The sequence below is a fragment of the Crinia signifera genome, chromosome 3 (genome assembly GCF_055691185.1).
Source record: "Crinia signifera chromosome 3, ASM5569118v1, whole genome shotgun sequence".
NCBI lineage: Eukaryota > Metazoa > Chordata > Amphibia > Anura > Myobatrachidae > Crinia > Crinia signifera.
This window is the reverse complement of record NC_139219.1, coordinates 61,613,264-61,623,184: the sequence shown is the minus strand read 5'-3', so window position 1 is coordinate 61,623,184 and position 9,921 is coordinate 61,613,264. Positions and strand designations below refer to the sequence as shown.

The 9,921-nt window shown below is 38.3% G+C and overlaps 1 pseudogene; it reads right to left on the bottom strand.

Moving 5' to 3' along the window:
- Positions 1–632: 632 nt before the first annotated feature.
- Positions 633–751, bottom strand: LOC146064994 (5S ribosomal RNA; annotated as a pseudogene).
- Between the last annotated feature and the right edge of the window lie 9,170 nt (positions 752–9,921).

The following is a 9,921-nucleotide window of genomic DNA, read 5'->3' as shown; positions in this document are numbered from 1 at the left end:
GGAAGGGCCCGCACAGCTGAAGTTATTAAATTTTTAATCTAAGCCAATTTTATTATAACCAACATAAAAACCACATGGTCATAGATACTGGTGGTTGTATGGTTGGTGGTGCGCCCAGCGTTCAGTAGCAATAACTGAGGGTGGGTTTGTTTTGTTTGCAAGATGCAAAACAAAGGAAAGCAAACGCTTTTTGGGCGCACTCTTTAGAAAAATGTGATGTTAATTGATTTTAAAACATAACTTTTATTGTGGACTTGTTAAAATAGGGCGGCACGGTGCATAGATACAATAAACATTGTTCTGCATGTACAAATGGTTTTAGTTTTTGTAGTGTGGTACTATTGAATAATAAATATTATATCATATATCAAAAATTTGAAAAAGATAGCCACACATATAATTTGTCATTTGTTGCATATACATCAGAGGTATAGTGACCTGAGTGACCAAAGGTGGCAAAAATGAGTTATTAGTCCCCAACTGTGAGACAGATGGGGTTTCCGTGACCCCACGTTACTAGGTAAATCTATTCAGTAATTTGAAACAATTGCTGCCTATATTGGCAAAAATATTTTGGAATAAAGCAGTAGGCGGCTCCTGTGCTGTCAGTCTGTTGACTTGGATACCTAAATATAATACCACACCTGGACTTCTCCAGGGGTCACCCACCTGGATACTGCCCTGGCCCTTCACTGCTTGGCTTCCAAGTTCGAAATGGGTTTGGGCACTCCAGTGAGGTATGGTGGTATGCTTGTTACGAATTGTGTCACGACCCAACAGCTCAGGTTAACTGCTAAATATCACCATTAGTAATGGATACTTAACCCAAAAATTGGGGCAGAAAAAATATTTTTTTAAATATAGGTATATAAATCTCCCACCGGTGATAATGAAATCTTATGCATACACTTAGAAATTCAATTGCTGGCTGCAGGTAACGGATTGAAACATAATTGGATATAATATCTTTGGAGAGTAGGTGATTACTTAATAGTACCCTACTTATTGATGTAGTACTGTAATAGGAATTAAATTTGACAGTGATTTAGCAACAGTTGATGGTTAGCAACACTGTATCATTGAAAAGGAGGTTGCTCCTAGGGATGCAATGTGCCTCGTTGTTGGGATAATTAGATCACAATGTATACAGTATGATGAAGTGGCAAATAATTAATAGATAACAATTTTCCACAGGAATACCACATAAACAAAGTTGGTAAGTTGGTTCCTCTGGAGGAAATGTGCCTGGTTGATGCCCTGTGGAAAAATGAGCATAACAATGTACTGGTATTGTAGATGGAAACAGTACTGGTGACTAGCACACTGTAGATACACCGTAGCAGACGTTTTAAAGCCTGATGATCCCAGAGCAAAATTGCAATATAACGGGGATAGCAACACGTATAGTTGTGGAGTGTACCACAGATTGTGGCAACTCCAGTACCTGATCCTGTCGTGGGCGCAAGGAAGGCTGGATGTTCGTATAGTGTATGCTGTCCTCAGCCGGGATGCAGCTGGGCGGGTGACGCGGTCCGTCCGGGTGTGTGGAGTGTGAACTCCGATGCGGCTGGTGGTGAGGTCACTGGCCGCCGAGTGTCGCGGCTTGCGTGGGGAAGCGGGTTCGTCGGTGGTGTGATGGCAAAACCAGGCTGTAAGCACGGGGGGTGGTGGGGGAGCACAGGTCCGTCTCTGACTTTAGAAAGTAACGTGGGGCGCTGGATAGGACACGTGTTTCGCCTCCGTTGGCTTCTTCATGCAGCGCCATCTTGTTTGAGGGCAACTGCCCTTTATTCAAATTCCTGACCAATTATGAGCGGCAACCTTAGATTGACAGTTTGTGGAGCCAATGAACTCTTAGTGAGTGTTGCTGAGTGGCAATTCTCAGCTATTGATCGTTGTTTATGCTAGGTTTTGATGTTTGGAGACTGATTGTTCCTGTGAAATACAGAGGGATTTAGCGATAATGTACTAATTTGTACAGGAAGAACAGTTCGCTATAGTTTTGATAATTGTTGTTTTTGATTTTTGTTTATTTTGTTTTTTTTGGTGTTGTTGTTTTAAAGATTTATTAATTTTTTTGTTTGATATTTATTCTTTTTGTTATTTTTTTGTTTTTTTTGGTGTTTTGGTCAATTTTTATATTTTATAAATGATTTTTTAGTTGTTTTTGGTTTGTTTGTATATTTTTAGTTTTTTGTTTATTAATTTTGAACTTTTAAGGTTGTTTTAATTATTCAGTATTCTGGTTGGTTGATTCACACTCCACACACCCGGACGGACCGCGTCACCCGCCCAGCTGCATCCCGGCTGAGGACAGCATACACTATACGAACATCCAGCCTTCCTTGCGCCCACGACAGGATCAGGTACTGGAGTTGCCACAATCTGTGGTACACTCCACAACTATACGTGTTGCTATCCCCGTTATATTGCAATTTTGCTCTGGGATCATCAGGCTTTAAAACGTCTGCTACGGTGTATCTACAGTGTGCTAGTCACCAGTACTGTTTCCATCTACAATACCAGTACATTGTTATGCTCATTTTTCCACAGGGCATCAACCAGGCACATTTCCTCCAGAGGAACCAACTTACCAACTTTGTTTATGTGGTATTCCTGTGGAAAATTGTTATCTATTAATTATTTGCCACTTCATCATACTGTATACATTGTGATCTAATTATCCCAACAACGAGGCACATTGCATCCCTAGGAGCAACCTCCTTTTCAATGATACAGTGTTGCTAACCATCAACTGTTGCTAAATCACTGTCAAATTTAATTCCTATTACAGTACTACATCAATAAGTAGGGTACTATTAAGTAATCACCTACTCTCCAAAGATATTATATCCAATTATGTTTCAATCCGTTACCTGCAGCCAGCAATTGAATTTCTAAGTGTATGCATAAGATTTCATTATCACCAGTGGGAGATTTATATACCTATATTTAAAAAAAAAAAAATTCTGCCCCAATTTTTGGGTTAAGTATCCATTACTAATGGTGATATTTAGCAGTTAACCTGAGCTGTTGGGTCGTGACACAATTCGTAACAAGCATACCACCATACCTCACTGGAGTGCCCAAACCCATTTCGAACTTGAAAGCCAAGCAGTGAAGGGCCAGGGCAGTATCCAGGTGGGTGACACCTGGAGAAGTCCAGGTGTGGTATTATATTTAGGTATCCAAGTCAACAGACTGACAGCACAGGAGCCGCCTACTGCTTTATTCCAAAATATTTTTGCCAATATAGGCAGCAATTGTTTCAAATTACTGAATAGATTTACCTAGTAACATGGGGTCACGGAAACCCCATCTGTCTCACAGTTGGGGACTAATAACTCATTTTTGCCACCTTTGGTCACTCAGGTCACTATACCTCTGATGACTATATGCAACAAATGACAAATTATATGTGTGGCTATCTTTTTCAAATTTTTGATATATGATATAATATTTATTATTCAATAGTACCACACTACAAAAACTAAAACCATTTGTACATGCAGAACAATGTTTATTGTATCTATGCACCGTGCCGCCCTATTTTAACAAGTCCACAATAAAAGTTATGTTTTAAAATCAATTAACATCACATTTTTCTAAAGAGTGCGCCCAAAAAGCGTTTGCTTTCCTTTGTTTTGCATCTTGCAAACAAAACAAACCCACCCTCAGTTATTGCTACTGAACGCTGGGCGCACCACCAACCATACAACCACCAGTATCTATGACCATGTGGTTTTTATGTTGGTTATAATAAAATTGGCTTAGATTAAAAATTTAATAACTTCAGCTGTGCGGGCCCTTCCCCACCTTTTCCTTAAAAGTAGAGATGAGCAGGTTCAGTTTTCAAGATCCCTTTCCACTTATTGATTCCAATATATGGATACCTTAGTGAATTTCCTGTTTTATTGTTTTCTATTAAAAGTACTTATAAGTTGGTGTGATTGGTTATTACTAATACATTGCTAGATTGCAACACATTATTAAACAGAAACAACTGCTGTGTGTTTGTGCCGCCGCTCTTTTGCTTAGTTTATCCAATGAGCCTTTGGTCTTTGTTGATAAACAATATTATAAGCATTGAGGTGGTTAATATTGACTGGAAATGACTGAAAATTTATATTATTGAGGTAATAATTATGTCGGTACATACAGATGGGTCCACATACATCTTGGCTTTTTTTCTGTATACAGGCCCAGAATACATGATGTTAGCTATTTTTAGCATAAAAAAATAAATAAAAAGAATTTAAAAATACAGATCCAAAACAAAACATTGGGGTGATACCCCTTCCAGATACCTAGCAGTGACATAAATACACCATATGGAGAACAAAGCTCCATCTGAGGCACTCTGACACAGATGGCATAGAGTACTTTCACTACATTCAAACCCACATTGTTGCACAAAAATTACAACCCCTTTCATCGTTGCATTTTCTGCATAATGGGAGTGGGATAAATAATAATGGCCACAAATACTGTATTAGAGCATTTGTACACAGAATTGCAACAGTCACACAGAGGTAGAAGTAAGCAAGTCCCAGTGGTAAACAAGACCCAGTGGGCAGTGCATGCTTGCAATGTAGTTTTGCCACTTAGTTTTTTTGCAGTGTGAGTAAGATGCATCTTTTGAAAAAGTGGATGCTTATCATAGCTAATGCAATTGGGGCAAGTTGATGTGCTGTTGCTAATGTTTCCATGCCAGTGACACTTCGTACCACTCACACCTAATTTAATATACTCTACTCCATACTATTTATTGTAGAGTGAAAATGAGTGGTGGATGCAGGAACAGGTCATCCAGATATCAGGAGAAACTTTGTATAGTTCTCTTTCAATTATATTTCTGCAGAAGTGATTGTCTTTTGTCATTTTTTTGCTTCAGACGTACAGTAGTTGTTTTATGTTGTTTCTTTTTCAGGTGTTACAGTATTTTGCCCCAAAATGTTGTATATTTTTAAATGATCTCAGAATTTGATTATTTTATTTTACAAGCTTCTCAATGTGGCATTTTAGTACTCAACATTGTTCAGAGGATCATTCAGGATGCAATGCTTTTTCAATGAGCTCCAGTTGACTGGGATTCAAGAATAAGTCATTTGCTACAATAGAGGAACAATAGAGGAATAAGGTACACTTTACAAAAGCATGCGCTGTCAACTCTGCTTCAGTCCTACAGTAATGTGAAAAATTTGTAGCACCCCACCACTGAAACATAAAGTAATTAGGTTCTTAACCCTTAATACACATTCAAAAAACTCTAACATGATATATTAAGAACATTTATCCATTCAAAGAGGGATTTAAATTAGCCACAAAAACAAATTATGCCTGGTCAGGTCAATTTCTTGAGATAAGAATAGCAATAATTATAGCAACTATTATATCAATTAAAAGTCCTGCCGAGCCTCTGCTGGATCAGCAATACTAGTGGGAAACCATGTTAATAATAAAAATCTCTAATCATAACACAAGGTCCAGAAAGAGATAAACGTATGGAGAAGTAAAAATCCTGAACTGGATAACAGTATGACCAATTGGATTGACTTTACAATAAAGTTTATATAAAGAAATGGTATTAATAATACATTTTAATGAAGGTAAAGGGTATATTAAAAAACTTAAAACAGTTAGTGCTAAACCTAAAATAAAGCACGGTTTAAAATAAATGGCAGCACAATGGACACTGTCCATTCCTTTTTATGCCTGGGAAAATCTGGCGCTGACTTGGAATGATATAGTTACCATCCGCCTTCGGAGGTCACGGAGGGTCTGGTTCTAGGTAGGAGTCCCTTTTATTTGTAATCCCAATGGTAGGCTTGAGGCTGAACTTTTAGTTGGAACCCGATGGTATGGGTAAAAAGCAGTCCGTCCGTCCAGGCTGGTGCGGAATGTGTCCTGATTGAGAAATTAGTGCCGCCAAGATTCGGGGAGCGATTCTTGGTGGCCCTAATTTGTCAATCAGGACACATTCCGCACCAGCCTGGATGGACATCATATATCCTCACTTAAGACATCATAGATCCTCACTTAAAAGGCCTGGGCATGCCTGCACTTTTCCTGACACTCTCAGAAAATGGCCAGTTAACACCCAAAACGGCTGGCTTACTGTCAGTCAAATTGCGACGGGATTGTGATTTGATGTATAAACAATTCTTTTCACTATTTGGGCTCATGCTATCCATATGCATGCACAGTTGATTGATAATCAAACAGATAATCGAATGCACAACAGCAATCAAATCTGAATCAGGCCCAATATCAATTGGTGAACACCCCCTGTTTAATAATATTACAGAAGGCCAGGTCCATTCCATCCCTAAATGCAGATGGACAAAACCATGCTGCACTGCAGGTGGGGCAGATGTAACATGTGCAGAGTTAGATTTGGGTGAGGTATGTTGTTTCTGTGCAGGGTAAATACCGGCTGCTTTATTCTTACACTGCAATTTTGATTTCAGTTTGAAAACAATGCACCCAAATCTAACTCTTTCTGCACATGTTACATCAGCCCCACTTGAAGTGCACATGGTTTTGTCCATTGGAGAAAAAATGTGCTTTGCAATCCAGTCTGAATTAGGCCTGATTGTGTAAAAAAATAAATTTGTACCTTTCCATGAATGGGAATTTTGGAATCCTGCATTACAATAGCTGTTAAACATATTACATGATAGGTTGGTTGCAAGGCTGTAATATCATCCTAATACACCCGCTGTATCAATGAATATGCATATACTGTAGTCTACAAAATTATTTATTTCCATATAAAACCTATGCGTATTCAATAAAGTACACTTTATATTTGGAAGGCATGAAAGAGACTTTAACTGACCTGTACTTTTTGCTCATGAATATCATACAGAAAATAATAAGTTATAATGCATAGCACTACCAAGAAACTTGCATAAGTCATAACTATGTAACATGTAGAAATGCAATGTGATGTTCTGTATCTGTTATCTGTTTATGTATTACATAAAGTTAGCTGCTTGTTGGACTAGTTAGTGTGCTCACGTTTTTTCTTTTGAGTTGATATAAGTTCATTTAATAAATAACGCTTCCAAATGTTTGCTAGCTTGCTTTAGTCATCATATACACTGTAGGCAAATCAGTTGTATCCATTAAAAATGCATTGACCATCTTTGCTGTTTCGTGAAGATGACCACCCTGGGCTTGCTATTCTTGAGTCAATCACTGTGTAGTCTGAAACAAAAATCAATGTTTTCTGTTAGTAGACTGTTATTATAAAGTTGTACGTGTGTAGGGCACTGAGTGAAGCATTTGACAATGTTCTTAAAGACTTAATAGACAATACCCTAAACAATGTTTTTATTTGTAGCACACTTTTCATTTGTAACATCATAAAGAAGATAATATTTTTCATTACTCTTATTATTTAAATTGATGTGTTTGAAGTTGAGTACTATTTTGTGTTCAATGATAAAGTATAGAAAAAGTAGAAGGAACAAAGTCACTTCTGAAACAAGGATAATTTATGTTGTAGTGCACGACATGCTATGTTTTAACTGGCTGGCAAACGTCTTGAACAATTATATTCACAATCTTACAGCAGTGAAAACCTTTACGTTGGCTAGGGCATGCTGTGTTGTGATTGCAAAAGTTTTACAAGAGCAATAAAAGTGATAGATAGAATCTAGAAGGGGCTGGGAAGATAACAACAAAATATGAGGAGCTTCAAAGTCAAGCACTATACACACTAGGTGACATAGTAAAAGATATTCCTCAAAGGGACCCTTCTGAGCAGTATTCTTTACTATCTTGTCTAGTGTGTACATGCAATCTAGTTAAGGATACAGGCTCCTGCACATTGATAATGACCCCCTAACTCATCTGAACATGTATAGATGATGGAGGATTTCATTAACAAGGGACAAGAGCAGCATGACCTCTGCTCCCCTTATAGGTCCCTCCCCAACAGTATTGTGTGTATGCACTTGCCGATGCCGGCACTCCGCCGGGTCCCCGACGAAATTGATCAAAGTGGATAGACCTTTTGTAAATATACTTGTAGGGATAGTATAGGAGTTCTCACTATGGGCCAAGAATCAGACTCAGTTATAGTTTAGCGAAGATTTTGAAAACTATTGTACAACTGTTGGCACTAGGCTGCACGGGGGCCACCCAGCATAGGGAAAGGTGACCCCACATGCCGGGTCCCCCCCATGGCATTTCCCATGCACATCGCTATTGTGCGAGCACTTCGCCATAAAGCTAAGCACTCACACATCACTGGCTACCCACTGGCTGTCTGCTTGCTGCGCAGCCCGGCCATGTTTTCTGGGTCGCAGTGACTACATGTACCATCACACAGCTGCTTCGGGCCTCCCCCTGAGTGGTCTGGACATGCCTGCGTTGTCCAGAATAATCACACAAAATGCTGCCTCATAGCCCTCGCAATGGTCCATTGCCCCTGTCGCACCATACTCACCCCTATCGCTACTTAAATTGTGGTTGTGGTGAGACAGCAATTTAAGTGCACATGCACTGGTGCATGCATGCATGTGCAGATCTACAGAAATTAATAAGTAGCAAGTTTCAGAGATTTCAGAATTCAGTGCAATTCTATGCTTCACTTAAACGAGGGATCGTGTCACTCATTCAGTCAAATCAGCAGAGAAGGAACAACTACATATACCATTCCTATCTAATCACATCCCCACTGTACAGCCCACACATATGCACTCTCTTTCTTTTTCACATTTCCCATCCTCCTGACCCCTGGCCAAACTGCTAGGTCACCGTATCATACAGCACACCAGGAACAATTGCATTCTGATGGAACTAATGCCTATTTCCCTATAGTTTATAAGCTTGCGAGCAGGGCCCTGATACATTTGACTGTATGTAAATACCCAGTTTGCTTTATCACTGTCTCCTATTGTAAAGCACAAAGGGAAATGCTTTGCTTAATAAGAATAAAATAAATAAAATACAATAATAAAATCCCCAAAACCACTTTTTCTGTTTCAACCCAGTGCTAAACATACATTTCCGTCTATTCAGCCCCATGTCAACATTTTTCATAAAACTTTGAATGTTGAGGAAATATTATTAGTATTATTTTTCCTTCTGATAGTTCAAATCAAATATTCCAAATGGGCAAAAAAATTAAGTTTATTGAAAAAGCAGATTATTGAAATTAAAGGCAAATGTATGTATTTTATTTTCCAAATAAAACCAACAGATGCTTTAAGTTTCTTTCTTTGTCATAAAACCACATTTTCATTGCATAGGTTTTCATAATAAAATTAGCAATTATAAATTATTTTTTTGCAATCTTGTTGATCTCTTGAATTCAAAATATTGAAGGGTTCATGTAGAGTTGATCGTAATTTGAATAAAAAAAAAGAATGCGTACACATTTTTCTTTAAACTTTTCACCATATTCATATCCCAGACACAGTAAAACACCACTGAAAGTGTTCTAGAGGCGCTTGTGTGTGACTGTAACAGCACAGGATTCAATTTAAAAGTAAGAATTAAGAAACAGATGAAGGACAAAGGAAGTTGGCAAGTGAAAAAGCCACAGCCTCTGCATCGTATGCATATCGGTGTCTCATTCACACACAAATATACAAGTTTCACAAATCAAATTGTTAAGTGTTTTATTGCTATGAATAAGATGCCTGGGACCTGGCGCACTGAGAGGGGGTGATTGGCTCCACTGAACACAGTTTGTGTATGAGGACACATCTGCACATTAATTAAAAAGTCCACAATTTACATAATATGCAGAGCCACAGGAATCTTAAATAGCTTGTGACTGCACATTACATAACATTGATTTTAATTTTTTTGCACACAATTTTACACAATTTTTATTAAATATTCCAGTAGCACCTCACACTGTATTGTGTATCTTATTGTTATTAGTGTGGCTGGAGTGTAGCT